Source organism: Pleurodeles waltl, chromosome 5, assembly GCF_031143425.1.
Source record: "Pleurodeles waltl isolate 20211129_DDA chromosome 5, aPleWal1.hap1.20221129, whole genome shotgun sequence".
In the NCBI taxonomy this organism is placed as follows: Eukaryota; Metazoa; Chordata; class Amphibia; order Caudata; family Salamandridae; genus Pleurodeles; species Pleurodeles waltl.
The window spans coordinates 865147539-865168033 of record NC_090444.1 but is presented as its reverse complement, the minus strand read 5'-3'; the positions used below and the strand labels follow the sequence as shown (position 1 = coordinate 865168033).

The following is a 20495-nucleotide window of genomic DNA, read 5'->3' as shown; positions in this document are numbered from 1 at the left end:
TGACTCAAAGGAGAGATCGAATCAGACATCCAAATCCCAGCACACTCAATCTTGCAATATGGCTCCTGAGGTCATAGAATTTGGTTACTTACAGCTTACATGTGAATGTAGGGATATTCTTAAAGAAGCACAAAAAAACACAACTAGACAATGTAATGCTGCCAAATGGAATCGTTTTGTATATTATTGTCAACCCAAAAATATTGATACACTTAAGGCTTCAGCACAAGACATTGTATGCTATTTGTTATACTTACAAAAAGCAAATTTAGCTTATTCTTCTATTAGGCTTCATTTAGCTGCTATAGCTGCTTACTTTCAAAACAGAAAACATCTTTCTTTATTTAGAATTCCTGTCAACAAAGCATTCGTGGAGAGCGTTAAGAGAGTCATTAGACCTAGAGTTCCTCGAGCTCCTCTATTGAATCATTGTAATTACAAGACTTATGGGTTTACCGTTTGAACCCATGCAGTCTTGTACTTTACAGTTTCTCTCATGGAGAGAATAATTAGTACTTAGAACAAATCTGAAATTCCTACCTAAGGTAGCTTCATCTTTTCATACTAATCAGTTGAATTACCAGTCTTTTTTCCACAACCAGATTCAGTCGCTAAAAGAGCTCTACATACACTCAATGTTAAAAGAGCTCTTATGTATTACAAAGACAGAACAAAAGACTTAAGGAAATCAAAACAACTATTTGTAGTTATTTAAGAACCTCACAAAGGTAATCAGATTTCAGAAAATGGGTTAGCTAGATGGATAGTGAAGTGTATTCAAACTTGCTATCTTTAATCCAAAAGACAGCAACCAGTAGTTCCTAAAGCCCACTCTGCTAGAAAAAAAAGGGCTTCCATGGCCTTTTTAGGGAACATACCAATAGCAAATATCTGTAAAGCTGATACATGGTCTACACCACACACATTTCCTAAACATTATTGTGTAGATGTTCTAGCTCGCCAACAAGCAAATGTTGGACAGGCTGTAGTTAGAACAGTATTTCAAACAACTCCAACTCCTACAGGCTAACCAACGCTTATTTGGGAGGGGACTACTTTACAGTCTATGCAAAGCATGTGTATCTACAGCTACACATGCCATTAAACAGAAAATGTTACGTACCCTGTAGACATCTGTTTGTGGCATGTACTGCTATAGATTCACATGTACCCTCCCTCCACCCTGGAAGCTTGTGGTTGTTGTAGCACAACATATTGTAAATATGTATATACATTGCATGGACATCCCTCTCTCTTACTTATTATCTATCTACATATACATGTACAAGCTCTTTACTTCATCCGCCTCTGGGAAAACAATGTAACAAAGGACATGATGCCTATGCGCAGTATCATCGAAAGGAGGAGTCACTCGATCTTGTGACTCAAAAATATTCTTCGAAGATAAACAACTTGTAATAATCCAAGCTAAACACTACATGGTGGACTTATGCAAAGCATGTAAATCTACATCACTGCATGCCACGAACAGATGTCTACTGGGCAAGCAATATTTTCCTTGCTTTTTCAAAGAGTGCAAACTTAACTAAAGGCTGGCAGTTAAGTTGCTGCTGGGAGCTCATTTTACATATTCTCGAATGTATGTATGCATGCTTGCAGTTCAGGCAGGCATACAAATCTGCTGCAAATACATTCACGTCGCTGTTTAGATCCGCTACCCGGCTGAAAACTGTATCTTGGAAGAACCTAGCTGCATACAAAAGAAACAAACCGTGTCTTGGAAGAAACATGTTTGCCCTTTGAGACTTGCATACTCTGTACTTTGTTCTTTCATCAATCCCTTTGGCCCTTGTTCTGGCTAAAGATCCTCTACTTTCTGATTCTGATCAGTTGTTGGAGGTGGATGAGGGGGTAACCATCGATCTTCTAGGTGGATCGGAATTGGGTTTGGTTGTTATCGGTTTTCTCAGAAGACTCGGATTCTTGTTGTGATTCACTGGTTTCTGCTATTTTTGACTGTTTTCCAGGCTTTTTTTTCTTGTAGTTCTTGTTGTTACAATGATAAAATATTTGAACATTTTCATCCATCAGTTTCAATCTTCTGTGAACATTGTCTTGCCGTCTTTCTACAGCACCTCAAACTCTTTTCTTTCCAGCCGCAGTTGATGTTAGCTTTTCCTTCGGATTAGTTTGGCATATGACAATTTTTTTTTTTTTTGTTTCGAAGGAGTCCTATGATTTTAAAGCTAGCAACTGTCTGTCAGGAGGTAAAGATCTTCTGCTACCACCTGCTTCGCTAATGTTTTTAACGAATTTGAATCAACGGAAAACCTCAAACAAAAACATTATTAAAATAAATGACCAATATGATGGCTAAAACACATCATTATAGAGCCGCCATTTTGAAAAATGGTGGAAGGGTTGCTCTGAGGAGTTATTTACTGTCTCTATAAGACTACTTGACCCCCAAAACCTATGTTTTGACGGCACAATGTAGTATATAGGTCAAAAGGTTCCTGAAATATTACATCATCACTGCAACACATCCGCTATTTTCAAAAATGTTTCCAGAAAAAATCGGCCCGGATTAGCAATGTCTACCCACACTAAATTACTTCTCTAATAATACAAAAACCCAAAATCAGAAATGAAAATCTATTGACAACAATTTTTCTAAGGGGGTATATCAAGAGGCGAGGACTTGTCCAGGAACAAGTAAAAGAAGCCATAGTTAGAAAAACTCTAGTGTGAATTTTACATAAAGTGCGCACACAGTTGGGTTAATAATGAAGTTCAATTATGGCTCAAAATCATGTGCACATTTAAACGACAAATAAAAGTCTACCATGCTACCTGAGGTAGGAGATATTTTAGCTCCGGGAACACAATTCCAAAAACACATTTTTAGTCTTCCCCAGTGTTTCTAGTTGAATGCAACCAGAACTCCTTCAGCTCCAACATTAGTAGCCAAGTTTTTACATGGATTTCCCCAGCTGATTGACCATCTGCTATAACTCTAATACAGTCCCTGTAAGGTCCCAAACCCTCAGTTGACCAAAGCCTAATCCTGTATTGGATGGGTCTCCTTGTAGAAGTATCGGAAATTGATCTGAGATTCAAGTCAAATTTAATTGGGAGGGTAAGGGTGTTAGTAGGCCGTCTCAAAAGAGAATTTACAAATAAATTTTCAGCCTTTTCATGAGAGCTAGGATTACAATGCCCCCACAAATCCACTTAATGTAAGGCTGCACCAAAGACTTGGGTCTTACATATCTTAATAGGAGGTGAGATGGCAAAAGCAGACACCCTGTTGGTGAATCTTATAATGGACCCTGCTCTTTGTTTTAATATCAAAGCACTTTTCCTTGTCTGGGGTGACCATCTATGGGAATCATTCAATCTCGCACCCAGATAATCAAATTCATATACCCTATCCAATACCTCACCCTCTATTAATACTTTGCCCTTTATTTTTTTGCAAGCACTGAAAACCATATATTTTGTTTTATTACAAATAATTTGTAAACTGTGCTCTTTGCAAAAAAGACTGAATTTATCCAAAAGAATAGCTAAACCCTGGGGATTTTTAGAAAGCTGCAATGTATGATCTGCAAAAAGAAGGCACAGTATTTTGTGTTCTGCCATCCTTGGGGAATCATTTTCGCATTTTAAACTATAAGGAACGCAACCATATTATGTATAAAAGAAAAAGTGTAGGGGCCAAGAAACACCCTTGTCTAATGCCTCTACTAATGGGGATAACCTCTGTTCATTCTTCTGCTGGACCCCACCTAACCCTCACACAATTCTCTGAATACAGAGCCTGTATTAAAGAGGAAAGACCCTGGGAACCCCTAGCCTATGCAGTATTTTCCACAGTTTTGCCATCAAGATCAAACACGCACGAAGGTCCACAAAGGAAGCAAAGACCAACCCCTGATCAATGTCAACAGTCTTCCATTTAATGGACAAAAAACGCACCATCTGGTCAATTGTGCTCATGTTATGTCTGAATCCCGCCTGTAGATGTGATAAATCTTGATCTGTAGAAATCAAATCCCATAGCCTAGTTAGAATTTGCATGCTATGGACTTATTATATATTATCAGTCAGACCTATGATTCTTTAGTTTCCCAGTATAGATATATCCCCCTTTTTAAAAATTGAGGATTATTTCTTCTCCTTTCTAAGAGCTAGGAATAGGGGCCCCCGACATTACAGCATTTGACAAAGAATTTATATAGGGGCCCCAAATCTCGAGCTTGTAGCAAAATAGATCAGCAGTGATTCTGTCCAAACCAGGGGCTTTCCCAGGTTTCGGGGCCAAAATTGCAATGTTTGTTTCTTCTAATGTAAATGGCCTCACCTTTTCTCTAGTGGGTTCAGTAATAATAGGTGGCAAAACAACTATTGTACTATAGTTGACATTTTTATCACCATACAAAACTGAAAAGTGTTTGACCCAGTCCCTCAGGGCAATATGGCAATCGGGATGGGCTGGATCTCTATGCCTATTGTTTGCAACCAGGTGCCAAAAATGCTTATTATCCCTATGTTTTGATACATCCAATAAATCATCCCAGATACTGACTTCCCATTGAGCTTTACTAATCTTAATATCCCTGTCATATTTCCATCTGTCGTCAACAATCTCTGTTCTTTGGTTACTGTTTTAAGGCATTTACCAAGGCCTTCTTTGCACTTTTGCAAGATGCATTGAACCATTAATTTGTTCTAATTTTCCGAGGGACTCCCTTGCCACTACAGTCTTTCACAAACATGTTACCTAACTTTGTGAAGAAACTTTCATGCAGAGCCATGATCTGGGAAGGAGACAAGGCTAGATGCTCAAGAGATTGCAATTCCTTGGATACAATTCTATGAATTTCAGGTATAGCCCCTTTAGATTTAGAAAGACCCACCCATCTCACACTACGTTTGTTATTACTCGACACAACTGAGTTAGATAATAAGGATGGAACAGATCTCTCCGTATCCCTTATTTATACCTCTTCCCCATCTAATGCAATAGGGAAGGATAACTATTGTGACTGTCTAATGGAGTCCCAGTCTTAGGTGACCTAATGAGAGCTAGGAGATCAGGGAAATCAATGTTAACTCCCTTAATAGGTCAATCAAGCGATACTTTAGACCATATAGTAATCCTGCCTGACGCTCTACACTCTACCTGCTGCCGGGTGAATGGCTTCAGTACTATAAGTTATGAACCCCTGTCTGTGTACTTGAGTCGTAGCCCTTGTGTTAGAAATGGCCCTTTCTGCAGGGTTATCCCCCATACTTTTTCCCTTTCTCCTCCTATTTTTCCAACCCTCTTTTTGTTGGCTTTATAACTCTGGGCACCTTACTACTGCTAATCAGTGCTAAAGTGCATGTGCGCTCTCCCCTAAAGCCATGTACGACTGACTTACACCTGTTTGGCATATATAATTTACCTGTAAGTCACTTGTAAAGTGGTATACCATATACCCAGGTCCTTACATATCTCAGTAGGAGGTGAGATGGCAAAAACAGACACCCTGGTGGCGAATCTTATAATGGACCCTGCTCTTTGTTTTAAGGTCAAATCACTTTTCTCTATCTGGGGTGACCATCTATGGGAATCATCCAGTCTCCAACCCAGATAATCAAATTCATATACACCTGTTCACATACACCTGTTTGCCATATTTAATTTACCTGTAAGTCACTTGTAACGTGGTATACCATATACCCAGGGCCTGTAAATTAAATGCTACTAGGGAGGCTGGAGCACTGATTGCAACACCCACAGAAGTAGCCTTTCAAACCTATCTCAGGCTTGCCACTGCAGTGCCTGCAATGCCAGTTTACTGCCACATTGACTTGGCAATTCAAACTAATTGGAAGGCCTTTTCTCCCCTTTTTACTACACCTAACTCGCCCCTGAACTATGCCCTAGACAGCCCTATGGGCAAGTCACTGTGTATGCAAGAGGTAGGACATGTACTTTTATATTTTACATGTCCTACTAGTGGCAAATATCCTATTTCATTTTTCACAACTGGGAGGGTTGCTCCTCTCATAGGTTAGCATTGGGAATTCCATTATATGTGTCTAAGTGGTAATTTCTGATCTGTGAGGCGTAGCGTGGCCTTGTTTGGAATGATAGTGAGAAATCCTGCTTTCTCGTGTAGTTGGATTTTACACTAGTATTTTAGAAATGCCACTTTCAGAAAGTGGGCATTTCTCTGTTCTTATAGCTCTAGTGTTTTGCAGCCTGACTCCAATACACATTTAGGGCAGAGTGACAGGTCCACCTGGTGCATACTTTCCAGACTCACACAACACAAGAGGGGCTGGGTGTAACAGAAGAGGTGTCTGCATACTGATAGTCATCCTAGGCTGGGGCAATGGAGGGTCGTATACACCTTACATGTCAATAGGCTGTGGCCTGCCGTCACACAATGGGCCGAATTACCCCCTAATAATGTTTGGAGCCGGGGTTGGGTTGAAAAGGGTTGTGTTACACTTGAAAGGGTCCCTTTGAAATCGCCCCTTGAACAAAGCCTTTTTGAGTATAAGTACAGGGGCTCTGACCCCATAATCTGTAGTACACTACTGGAACCTGAAAGAAGCTACGCTGGAGTAAAGATTGCTGAGCTGGAGGATTGCTATCTTGATGTGCTTGACTGTTCTAAGGATCTGCTGCTCTGCCTGATTGGACTGCCCTGCTGACCGTTGCCCTGCTACAGAACCCACAAGTAAACCTTCAAAGAGTCTCCCAGGGCTTACTGACTTGTCCACCCTGGTCCCTCGAATTCCCAGGAACACCAAAGACCCCTCAAACTACCTGAACCGAGCTGTCCGCACCTTTCACTCAGCAACAACCTCCATGGTGTGGGAGCACTTATCATCAGCTGGTTCTGCAGCATGACCTTCACTGCAGCCCACCTCTTGTCTTGCTCCGCTATCCCAGTGAGGGCAGGCCTTTCTACAGCTGTGCTGAAGTCTGCCACCTACCCCCTCCTGAGAAGCCCTTGGGGAGAAACCAGCGGTGACCACAAGTAGTGCTGCTGCAGGCAGCTGCGGGCACTCAGAGGGGCTGTACGCCCGCCTCTACATGCGTTTAAAGACTAGCACTGCAGGAGACTCCAATGTTGCCTGCCCGAATAGTCTGACAACCTGCATAATCTTTATGGGGTCGGCAGCAGAATCCCTACGACTCCCATCAGGCCTTGCACCTGCGTGGTTCCCCGCCCAGCGTCTGTGAAGTAAATCTCAAGGTACTGTGGGTACTGGTACCAGGATAACTTGCCTGATTTCTTCTCCTGCCCAACTGGTCCCCGCCTGCTACCCATCGCTTCTCTCCTCCGTTCTTTGAGATCCTGCATTATGGAAGGAAATCTCAACAGAGGCCCCAGAGCACTGCTGGAATTGCTGCTAGTAACTTGCTTCATTTAGGGAAGCAGTAAATTACCATATTCCCTCTGTGTTTTGGTGCTCTTCACTGTGTGCTGAAGTTACCATAAAGGTTCTGGTAGGAGCCCGGATGCTTCTGCATCCACTGTTTTTATGCATGTAAGAGCATACCTCGAAACGCATGTATGAGTATTATATGCAGTTCAAGTGTGATACATGTAAATCAGCATATCTCCAGAAGTACTTATGTGGTTTATGTCATCTTGGTCTTACCTTGATGAGGATAATGAGTGTTATGATAAATGCATAATATGCAGTGTTAATGATACATGGTGATTCATGTGTTTTCTACTGTAACCTGCCTGTGGCATTTCATGCCATGATGTTATGATGTGAACATTTCTTCTTGCATAGTTCAGATAATGAGTAATCATTCAGTGTTTGCATAGTGTGCACAGTAGGTATGAATATTGTTGTTTTTGTCTGTGGTATACATACACACAATATGGGGGTCATTTTGACCTCGGCTGTCTTTTTTCAAGACCGCCGTGCTGAAGACCGCCAGTGTTGGCGGTTTGCCGCTCGGCCTATTATGACCGTTGGCAGCTCTCCGTCCTTTTACGGACGGAGAGCCGCCAACAGCCATACTGGCGGGCGGCGGGGAAGTGGAGGTTGCTCCACCTCCACGCCAACAGAACCCCGCCCAGCGAATCACGTCCTGTGATTCGGCGTGGCGGTGTTCTGTTGGCAGTGTGGTGTCGGCGGAGCAGGCCCCATGGATCCCGTCCCCTCCCGGAGGATCGTCGGACCAGGTAAGTCGATCGTCCGTGAGGGGAGGGGGGTGTTGTGTGCGTGTGTATATGTAGAGTGGGTGTGTGAGTGCGTGTATGCTTGCGGGGGTGTTGTGTGTTTGGGAATGAGTGCGTGTATCTCTGTAGGTATGCCTGTATGGATGTGTGCGTGTATGTTTGAATGTGGATGTGCGTGTCTGACTGTGTGTGTGGATGTTTGCATGTATGTCGGTGTGAGTGCGTGTATGTGTGTTGGTGGTGCCTGCGTGCGTGTCGTGTGTGTATGTGTGATGTTATGTTGGGGGGTCCTGCCACCTTTGGGAGGTGGCAGGGGTGGTGGGGGGTGTAGGGGAGGGAGTCTGGGTGGGGGTGGGGGAGACCCCTATCAGTGCCAGGGAAGGAATACCCTGGCACTGATAGTGCTTACTGCCATGAATTTCATGGCGGTTTCAAACCCCATGAAATCCATGGCGGTCAGCCGGGTCCAAATACCGCCGGCGGTATAGTGACGGCCGCCGGGTTGGAGACCCTGGTCTCCAGCCCGGCGGGCGGAACGGAGAACCAGCGGATGACCATGGCGGTAACCGCCATGGTTATAATACAAAAAAAAAGACCGCCAGCCTGTTGGCGCTCTTACCGCCGCTTCTCCGCCTTCCGCCAGGGTCGTAATGACCCCCTATATTTTTATATAGTTCTGTGTGGAGTCTCTTTTGTGGTGTCATTATTGTGTCACTGCTGTGAGTGTGTTATGCAAACGCTTTACACATGACCTCTGTGGATAAGCCTGACTACTCACTTCCAAGCTACCAGGGGGTGAGCACAGGTTATCTTTGGGGTGTAACTGACTTGTCCTGACATAGATGCATACATTAGCCAACAAGAACCCCCTTTTCTAACACCAGGTCTCTTGAAATATAGAAAAATCTAATTTCTCCAAAAACAAAACCCAGTCCTCATCCTCAATTTTAGATCGAATTCCAGCAATATTCCAGGAGAAAATACAATTGTGCTTGTAGGATTGTTAAGGGTATGGTGCGAACTAGATATAGTAGGAGTTGGTTGCAGGAGATGTTTTGTCAAACAGAGATTTTTAGTCCCTCTTACTGTCTGGCGGGGGAGCAAGCTCCCTCAAGCTGGATCCTACGTTGGTATCCCCATAGTTGGAGAAAACAAATGGATAGTTAAGGCAAATAAGGGGCAGGCAGAGTCAGCAGTCAATCAAGTGCTGCCAAACCACAATTCTGATGGCTATTGCACTGCATCCTATGTTCCTGTCAAATTACACTCTTTTTTATGGTGGAGTCCCCAGGTCCACTGCTACTCTCTTCCCTGTGTACTGGGGTATCAGTGATTGCGGGTCTTATTTTAAAAATAATTCCAAACCATGTGGAGGAGAAGAATGTTGGTCTAAAGAAATCAAACCATCCACCAAATCAGATGCTGTTAAATTAACTTCATTTGAATCCCTGGGACCAGTGGTTGCTATGAGGTGTTTTACCTACGCAATGTCAGAATAAAACAATCGAATGGCACTGTCTGACATGTCTAATTCAGTGTAGAATCTTGTTTCTCAGAGAATCACTACCTTCAAAAGAACCAGAAGGCAGCTTTGGCACTTTTACCATAAACACTGAATGTCCTATTAAGGGGAGAGAACTCCTTTGCAGTCTTACAGAAGGGGCTGGTTCAGAAAGGACCGACAACCAATGATTACGAGATCACCATGTAGAACTGTATACAGAATGATGTGGCAAGTAAGTAGTTGGAACTTGGACAGACTCCAGCTTATGGGGTGAAAAAAAGGGTAGCAGCATTACCAACAGCAGTGTCTCAAACTCCCAAAATGATTACTCTGAAAACTGAGGAGGCATTTGATTTACTGAATGGTGTTCTACATTAACCACTGGTGACCTAGACGAGGCCCTTTGATTTTGTAGGGCGGGAGAAGTCTGAGCACGTTGGTGCGACTGAGATGGAAATTTTAGGATCTGGGACAGGTTACTGAGGGTTTTGACTGCACCCAGAATTATTCCTTACAAACTGTCAACTTCACATCTTAAAGCAATGATTAAATCAGGGGAAAAAGGCGGGGTGGATAGATGCAGAGGGAACTGTACCAGGCTGCGGTTGGGGGCTGTGAGTCTCCTATTCTACAGCATACCTATTTGAGCACCCAACGTTTATGTGAACATGAGAATCCTCTTTATGATCGTAAGTGGAAGAGGGTTTTCTGCCTAAATCCTGTGTAGGAGCAAGAGCCGTAATGTGAGTAGAATCGGTTGTAGTTGTAATTGGATTATTCCGGGGTCAAGGTATTATCTTGGATAAGGTAAGGGACTTTCCCCATTTAGCAACGTTCTCTCCATTTACGTATTTATTTTTCAGAAGTTTCCTCTTCTTGGATAACATTAAAATTGTTTTAGAAAACTTTTGAAGTTAATTTGTGTTTTTCTTGGTCTTGGGGATTTCATCACCTGTCGGAGGCTTAAGTTCTGACAGTTTGATTTAGCTCATAGATATGTTTGGTTGTGTTACCATTGCCTACAAGTGACAAGTATCTGTCTGTTTAATCAATGTTTAAGTAATGTTGTTACATAATAATTGGTTTATACATATTGTTTACATATCTGCAATATCAAGAGTACACTTGCATAATCTTGTTATGCAGTTAGGGGTGTTTCTGCTTCCCTGTTTCACTGAACTGAAGCAAAAGTTTGGGGATGTGGCTGGATGTTGATACAGATGTTCCTCAGAGTGATTGAGCTCCCAACCGGTAGCCATTAATCACCTGTACTCCTACCAACATTCTTTGCTCTGCCCACTCCATAGACCCATTAGGATAGCAAAATGACTCCTGTGACCGACATTTCTGGAAGAGTTCAGCTAGATGTCCTCTTGGAGGTGCTGTGCTGTAGGAAAAAACTCCCCAGTTCCTCTGCCATCGCGCTTGTCAGGTTGAGCATGTGAGTATGTATGCCAGAGATCAGAGGAGCTGTTGCATACACACACTATAGTGAACTTGAGTGTGCGTGTGCTGGACTGTAGGATAGGAGGACGAAGTGGCATAAAGCATGCGGACACCAGCAGTGAGTGCTTTCTCTGTGAGCAAGCTGTTAGTACTCTCAGTTTCTTAGGACATGTCACCAATAATGGGTCTTGTTGTAGGTAATCAATCAGTGGTATCCAGATAGTTTAAAATTGTGTCTCTTGTCTTTCAAATGATATGACAGCTTTTTAATTGCTATAGTTGTGTAGATGATTGGACTAACACATTATGAAGGGTGACAGAGTTTCTGTGAGTTAGCTGTAGTGGCTGGTTTGGCAGCCACCAGTATGTTCTTGAGTAGCATCCACTCATTTGTTAAATTTTCAAGTGTTCTGAGTTTCAAACCTAATAGTGCAATAGTAGAATGACTTGGAATAGAGTGCCTAAAAGTTGTTTTTTTTTATTTGATTTTTTTTTTTTATATGTATGGCTTAGCACCTTCTTTTAAAAAGTTTTGGATGTGTGCGTAGGACAACATTAGAGGTCCTCTCGCTCACCTCCACATGGTCGCCAACATCCATCACTGGTAGCTTGTTACATGCATGTTGAGGTGCCGTCTAAACATTATTGTATGTAAAGTTTCTTGTTTCTGAACATTTCTTGATGTTTTCACTGGGTTCCTCATTGTCTACCATTGTTCTTGTAAGGTTTTTATTCACAGTGCTCGGTGACATCTCGATATATGTAGCAATTATAATGGATTATACCTGTCTTATAACACTTCATAAATATTAGAAACAACTCTGTTTGGTATGTAAAACTTCTTAAATAACTGTTTGATTGGGGTCCCATCTCTCTCCTCTCCTTCCTCAGTGCGGTATAGAGCCCAGTGTTGCAGTTGAATATATTATAGTATTTTCTTCTCGTCCGCATCAAAGTGGCTTTTGCATGTATCAAATTATTGAATTTTTCCTGAACAAAATAGATCTACAAAGTAAAACACTCTCCACCTCATAAAGTGGTCATCTGTAAATGATGTAAGTTCTGGGTTATAGTGTACAGATCTAAATGGGGAAGGAAATGTGGTGATGTTGTTTCTTTTTTTTTTTTTGTTTAAGTCCATGCTTGCATGATTGTCTAGTTATGTCAAACATAAGCTCCAGCACATCCACCATGGCTCAGCAACCATAGAAGGTCCCCAAGCTACTTCACCAGTGACCTCTATATGTATAACCAGTACTTTTCAGTTTCATGTAAGGATCACTTGAATGATTCTCTCAATTGGGCCATTAGATACTAGTTTTCAATATTGGGAAATCTTATTCCATCACCCCCTTTGCCAGTCAGTATCAGTATGTTGGATAATCTGGGCGTTTTGCACCCCCGCTCTCCCCCCAACCCCCCCCCCCCGCCCTGACAGACAAATTGCCCGCTTATTTGTAGTGAGAGCACATCATGTTTTATAAAAGGCACTGTTATCTGATATGAATGGCATGAGATTATATTAATTTTCCACATAAAATGCTCTTAGCTGAAAAATAAGTAGGCGCGCTAGTGGAAGAGATCTTGTTTGATGCAATCAGCAGTTGGTTTAAAAAGGTAAATGGCTTAATATAGTTCTAGCCGCATTGAAGTTGAAACATTCCCCCCCCCCCTCTCCCCCCAATTTTTTTTTCCTTGGTCTTTCAAAATGGAGAGGCCTACGACAGTCCTCCTGCATATGAGCATTTACACAGTTGCCCATTAATTCAGATTTATCAAGATGCATCACTGTAGCATACCAAGATGTTTAAAAGGTCTATGGCAGAGTCACAGGGGTTTCCTAGTGAGCAGTATTTTTCCCAAATACATTTTTATCTATGTAGACCTAGTCCCATTTTGCCAAGATTATAACCCAGGACTGGCCAGTGTCAAAAGCATTTTCAACATCAAGAGATACGATGGCCCTTCATGTGATTTCTCAAAAGTTCAATGGACATTGTCAAAAGTTTGCTTTATGAACACTGATTCATCTGGGTCAATTCAAAAGGCCTATAATTCTTAATACCAGAAGCCAACATTTTAGTGTGTAGCTTCAAATTTCCATTTAACAGGGACAAATCCCTGTATAACGGGTAAAATCGAGCTGGTCTGCCCAGCTTATGAATACACATCATATCTGCCTCTCCCAGACGGAGGTACCTTTTCCGTCTCCAGAAATGAGTTATAGAGCCACACCCATCTGAGCTCTAATTGAGTACAGCAATTTTTTTTATAATAGCTACTGGTGAGTTTATGTGGCCTTGAAGATTTATTAGGTTGTAAACCCTTACTTTTTTCTTTTACTTTTCATTCAGAGGTGGATAAAACATTGGAAGGTGAAGGTCAGTAAAAAAACATATCAAGTTGTTATAATTCTTTTGGTTCCTGTTACTATAAAATGTTTTACCTGCTCTGAGCTGTTGAGCTCCCCTTTCAAATTCTAATTTGGCTGTTTAGCCATTTTCATCCTTACCTCCAATAACTTTCTCAAAACCCCTAAGGTCTTACTCATCTGACTCTATTTTTAGTAGACCCGTGCACCAACCTGATGCAGTGGAGGTCACAATATTTAGACAATGGAGGTTGCCATCTTTAGACAATTGAGGTCACCATTTTTCTCAATTTATGCAGAATCGTTGTCATGTCTGCCATTTGACGCAGATCTCGTCTGGCCGTATCTTTCTAAGAACTGTGAAAGCGTCAGGTCATTCGGCTGTTGAGACCGATATTGTAATTGTATTTATATAATGCTTACTACCCCTGACGAGGCGCAAATCGCTTTTCAGCAAGTAGCACGCTACTCCAGAACTTAAAAAGCATTAGTGGTGGATTAGTATTGGGAAATATGAGTTCATTTGAATTGTGCCTGTTAGTTGGATTGAATAGGATAATGGAAGAGTGGAGAATCTAGAAGGTGTTATTTGGGACATCATAGTAGTAAGCTGATGTTTGGGATGAGTAAAAGGAGCGATGGAGGATGAAAGAGTCTCTAGAAATGGAATTACGAGATCATACTAGTAAAATGAGGTTTGGGATGAGCCAAAGGACAGATACATAAAGGAAGAATTTAGAAAGGGTTGTTTGGGAGATCCTAGTAGTAAAATGAGGTTTGGGGTGCACTGGATAGTCGAGGCATAGGATATATTAAGAGAGGATAGGGTGAGACATAGAGTAGTGCTCTGGATAGAGTCAATGTTTTTGTTCTTCCAGAATAGGAGTAAAGTAATAAATATATAGGTACATATGTACATAGAAAGGGCATATACATATAAGGAAGAGAATATATCGAGATTTAAAGTTGTATTTAGTTAACTCAGACTTTCAAGTGTTGCTGTACTTTAAGATAATGTATTTGTGAATATAATTACTTTTTTCATCAAGAGGCAATGCATTCTGTGCTGACCTTTGTGCCGTCAAGAGACAAGTCCTTGGATTTCCAGCTCTCCTTTTTTGTAGTGTATTGCTTATTGTATTGTTTGTGTGCTGGTGGTTGTGCAATATAATTTCCCAATTATACGTTTTTTAAATTAATCTATTAATATGGAACCAGATGAATAAAGCTGTTATCATTGCACTGATACAGTGGCAGGAACCATGAGTTTGATTTCATAGGTTTAGGCCATATTTCAGAATTTTTGTCTTCCTTTCAAGCCCAATCTATGTCAATCAGAGTGTGCTGCCCTTTGTCACAGTCTTGTTGTTAAAAGTTGTGCCTTGTCCTTGTCCAGTTCCAACATAGATCCTCTTGACACAAAAGAACACACACAACACTTGATGCAACATAAGTCTGGGACAAGTGTCTACTTATCACCATAAAAAGGTCAAATGAGAACAAGTACGGATATATAACCAAGATAGTGTAGTCTCAGTTGACGTCCTCACACTTTATATGTTCATAGGGAAACGCCTGGGACACACAACTTGATGCACACAATCTGTGTCAGACAATCCTAAACTTATGTCGGAAATTCCAACCTCTGATAAGATTTAGTAAATAACGTTCACCTCTTGACTACGTGTCAGGAGAGGTCCTCAACCCAGATTATTGCACAAGATTGTGCCAGAAGACTATTTCACCTACTGCCTTGATATTTCGAAAGTGCCACAGGTGGCCCAGTGCTGATATGGCCAAGTCCCTGAGGAAAGCCACTACTGCAGCACATTTGCCCATGGCAAGGAACCCTGCCTCCAAGCCTCCACTAATAACAACAGCTCTCGCTGTCAACAAGGTATGTAGTACGTCACTTCTTCTTAAGAAACTAAACTGCAAGTTGCTCTGCTGTCTGTGCTTTCTTAGTGCAGCACATAGAAGTAGGTTTTAGGGTGCTAGGTTTTAGATGACATTCTAATCATGGTAGGGATGTTAATCTTATTCTCGTTGCTTAAAGTGCGTCTTCTCGCTGTTTTTATATCCTTTGTAACTGTTTTAGATGTACCAAGAAACCGGTGATTTGTGTCGTAAGAAATGCTTTTTATTTTAAAGTGTCTATTGTTCTTAGTACAGCGTGTTTATTTGATACTGTAAATAACAAAATAGGTTTGTCTCTGTTACCACCGTGCCCAGATCCCTTTATAGGGATTGTTCATAACCCAAAAGCAATAACTCTACTTCCGTAATGTACTGGGTGGGATTCTTCGGGGCTACAATAATCTGTCTTTCACATTCAATGCTAGTGCATTGAACCAAGTACACTTGTGTCACCAGTGGGTGGGAAAGCAAACCTTGAAGAACTATGACTAAGTCGTAGTTTACGCAACATCATCAACTTGTTTAATCCATGGAAATGCTCTCTTTGAGCACTGAGAGTGCAAATAGTTGTGTTGACCTCTCAGGGATGTCACCTTTCAAAGGTAAGCTGTTATACCCTTTTCCTTGTAGATATTATCTTCTCTAAATTCCCCTTCCAGTCCTTTTCACTAGTAAGCCACATTTAATCCTGGTAGCCTTTCAGACCTGTTTCCAATGCAGACCAAATTGTTTTTTTACCAAAGTTTCTTACCCATAAGTTATTAAATGAGCCTAAATCATCATCTACCAAAGTGCTATATATCCTGAATCAGAGGCCAAGCACTCCTCGATGATGCATTTATTTAGACTGGAAAGATCTTTGGACCAGACTGACAACAATAATATAATGAGGCTCATTTATTGAAGTCCTCTACATAGCCAAAACCCAGTTATTGCATAAAATAAAGGGGAGTGCTGAGTGATAGACAAAGTAGGCACCTACTGAAGCAGTTTTCTACTACATGTAAACTATTTACTTGGCAGTAGCCCCAAATACAAGCCCTATAGTTTAAAATTGGTAGACACCTTTCTTTATAAATCTCCATTGGTCACAGAATCAGCTTACTCTCTGCACTATGAGCAAAATTTAACAGGACATCAACTGATTGACAAAATCAGAGGTACCTAATGGAAAGGCGGTGAGACGAGAAACTGCATGTCAGTCAGATTTCTGTATTCGATTAATTAAAATCATAAAAGACAACATACATTGTTACATAAAACAATCTCCTAAAATGTATAAGTTTCATACAGGCAAAAGAGTTTAGAAAAAACTGGAAAAAAAGGCTGGTCAGTACCCCTAAGGAATAAAATATCAGACTAACTCCCATTAAGAACATCACGTACTTCTACAAACCCATACCTAGTCCTTTCCTAAGTCTCAGTTCTCCCACTGAGAAACTAGCCATACTAAACCAGGCCAGGGCACTTGGTAACATCTGCAAATGAAGTAGGACAAGTTGTGCTTGTATAAAGCCCATCTCTTTTAATAATGGCAGCTTAAAACGTTGTCTAAGTAGGCAAAAATGGTCGCAAAACATAACAAAGTGCATGGTGTCTTGATTTGAAAAGTCATCACAGCTACAAGGCCCCAGATTAGCTACCAGGTTCCACTCTTGTGGTTCAGCTAGTAACCAATGCAGAAGATTGAATCTAAATCGCATAGAAAGAACCAGTGCTGAGGAGAAGTAACCACTTCTAAACAAAGCTCCATTCTGGGGCATGATTTTAATACGACATGTATACGAACCAAAGGTTTACATAGCTCTCCAGATTTTCTCAGCCTTGGCCCATGAGAGTAAGTGTTTTTTTACCTAGACCAAGTCGGTCCTTTTGATTTTTTTCCAGAAAAGCAAACTGTTCCGAGTGCCTCAGCTTATCAATGGTTATTCTAATGTAGTTGAGCCACTGTATACAATGACCCTTCTATAGTGATGAGCAATCTTCAATAATTAATTGATTTAATTTTAAATACAGCCTCGTTCAGATTCTGATCCACCTTAATAATGGACCAAGAGTCAACAGATCTGTAATATACCCAGTACCTAACTTTTTATGCACAATAAAGGAAGCTGTGGATTGGGGCACTGCTCAAAATATTCTAAGGGGCGTGTTTTCCTTTGTCTGTAACCCTGGCCTCATGTTATAACCTCATATATCATATCCTTAGCTAGCTAGGGCAATACAATTAGAGTAGTACACTTTCAGGAGAGCCTGCACCGGTTTATCTCCTAATCTACTTACAAAGTCATAAATTGCTGAAACGGCTCTGGTCATGGTGTTCTTCCATTCCTTCTTAAAGGGACTCATGACCCCTCTCATCAAAACGCAAACCTAAGTAGGAAAATTAATTGACCCTTGTGATTTACAGCACCCTCCCTAAAGCATTTCTTTAGGATGTTGTTTTTGCTTTTGGGGCCCGTATTCATGATATGGGATTTTGTGCAGTTAGAGCTAAAGTCAGGAGAGTTCATTAAATCTTCAAAGTTATTAAGGAGGTGATGTAGTCCTACCTCAGTTCTTATACACTCCAAAAAGGTCCAGCATTCTCTTTCTTGATGCTCTTTTGAAGGGGGATGGGTTACCAAGGAGGTCAGGACCCCTTGTGTTAGCTTCAGTTTGTAGAATTTAGGAACAGAATATTGGTGAAACCATATTTCAGTTTATTGATTCATTTCTTCAATTTCACAGTTCTAATTTAAATTAACATATCCAGCCAGGTCAGTAGATCCAATGAAGATTTATTTTGAGGTACATAGATAACAAAGAGCCAATATAACGTGCATAGGTGAAGAACAAACGCCGACACGTTTTTCACCCCCCTAGTGGTATATATACCAGGGGCTTTCTCAAGGCTGTAAGAAGACAAAGACAAAATAAGTACAAACATTCTTCTTGTGAAAGAACGAGAATGAAAATTACAGAATATGGCCCAAGTGCAGACAGCAAGATAAAAGAAGAGAAAGAGAAAAACAAATGCCAAAAATCTGACAAGTGAAAAGCCATCTCATGAAATAGTGTACGAGATTACCAAACAGATGAGACACCGCTGTGAATATGAAAGCAATGTGGGTCAAAAGAAGGGTGCTAGCGAATTAATTAAACAAGCAAAAGGATGAGTTGGACAAGCAACGACTAATCCCAAAGACAGAAGATAAAGGAGAGAAAGATATTGTGCTTAAAACTGGCAGCACCATTCCCTGTGGGTAGTAACTTAACCATTATGTCAGAGATCAGAAAGAAAAAAACAAGTCAAGCATTAAGTTATTAAGATCTCCCATGCAATAGTCCACCCATGTCAAATTGTCGTAAACTGATGCAATACCTGTTCAAATATTCTTAAAGTAAATACTTATAAGGCCTCATTATCATATATATATATATATATATATATATATATATATATATATATATATATATATATATATATATATATATATATATGGCTTGTTAGTGTGCCAAAACATCCGCACAGTAGTGCTTAGTGAAGGAGTGTGTTGTAGACCATGTAGCTGCTTTACAAATGTCAACTATTGGAACGTTTCCAAGTAAGGCCGTAAGCTCCCTTTTTAAGAGCGGAGAGTGATTTGGGAGAAACAGGTAAAGGTCTTTTGGCCTTAATGTAGAAAGTTTGAATACATTTGACTATCTATCTGGCTATGCCTGATTTGGATACAGGGTTGCCTTAATAAGGAGGAGAAAATGCTACAAAGAGTTGTTTTGTTTTTCTAAGTTTTAGTTCTATCGGCGTAGAACATAAGCTCTTTTGACATCTAAGGTATGAAAAGCTCTTTCCGCCACAGAATCTGGTGTGGGGAAGAAAAAGTGGGAGCCCGGTTGATTGATTGAGGTGAAACTGTGACACTACCTTGGGTAGGAATTTAGGATTAGTATGAAGAACCACTTTGTCTCTATGTATTTGGAGAAAAGGTTCTTCTTGGGTTGAAGCCTGGAGATTACCAACACACCTGGGTGAGGTAATAGTAACTAAAAATGCTACCTTCCATGACAATAATTGAATTGAGCATGAATGAAGCGGCTCAAATGGGGGACCTATGACTCTAGCAAGGACAGTGTTTAGGTTACAGGAGTGTACTGGAGGAACCTGAGGTGGAATAACTCTTTTGAGTCCTTCCATGAAAGCTTTAATAATTGGAATTTTGAACAATGATAGATGCTGTCTGTTTTAAAGATAGGCAGCTATTGCCGTTAGGTGTAACCATATGACATTGTAAGCTAAATTTGCTTTCTGCAAATGAAGCAGTAGCAGATAATGTCCTGCACTGTGGTTTTGACTAGATCAATCCATTTGAGTTGGCAGTAGCCAACAAAACATTTCCATTTTGCTGCATACTCTACTGGTAGGCTTGCATGCTTCCATGTGAGTGTTCATATATTCTTGTGGCAAGCCAAGATAGCCAAGCTCTATAACCTCAGGAGCCAAACTGCAAGGTTAAGTGTCTTGGGGTTTGTCTTTTTCTGGCCTTGATTCTGTCCTTATTTGTCCTTGATTCGGAGTGAGAAGGTCTGGCCTGTTTGGGAGCTTCTTCTGAGGGACTAGTGAGAGACCTAGAAGAGTTGTGAACCAGGAATGGAATGAGAGATAGAGGTAGAAAAATATCCCTGACTAATTCTTCCATAGTGTGTTGCCCTTGGATAGTGGGTGTGGGAACCTGGATGCGATGGTTGGGCATTTCGTGTTTTGTGGTGGTGCAAGGAGTTCTCTCTGAGGGAAACCCCACATTTGGAAGTTTGAGTGGGAGACGTGTAGTGGTGTTCCACTCATGCTGAGCAGGTCTGTAGAGGTGCTGTCCGTTTCTGGGAGATATTCTGCCAGCAGGTGAATGTTGTGATGAAGAGCCCACTTCCATATGTTCCGAGACAAGTGTGATAAGTATGAAGACTGTGTTCCCCACTGCTTTCTGTTAATAATACATGGCTGTCAGATTGTTTGTCCGGACTAAGATAACCTTGTGAGACAGGTGAGGAAGGAAAGCTTTCTCTGCTAGGTATACCACCTGAAACTCCATGTGGTTGATGTGTAAGGGTT

General features: G+C 41.2%; 1 protein-coding gene across 2 annotated transcripts in view; it reads left to right on the top strand.

Moving 5' to 3' along the window:
- The window catches only part of LOC138296104 (zinc finger protein 75A-like), a 333312-nt gene that overhangs the window by 257382 nt on the left and 55435 nt on the right, over positions 1-20495 (top strand). The window lies entirely within an intron of this gene.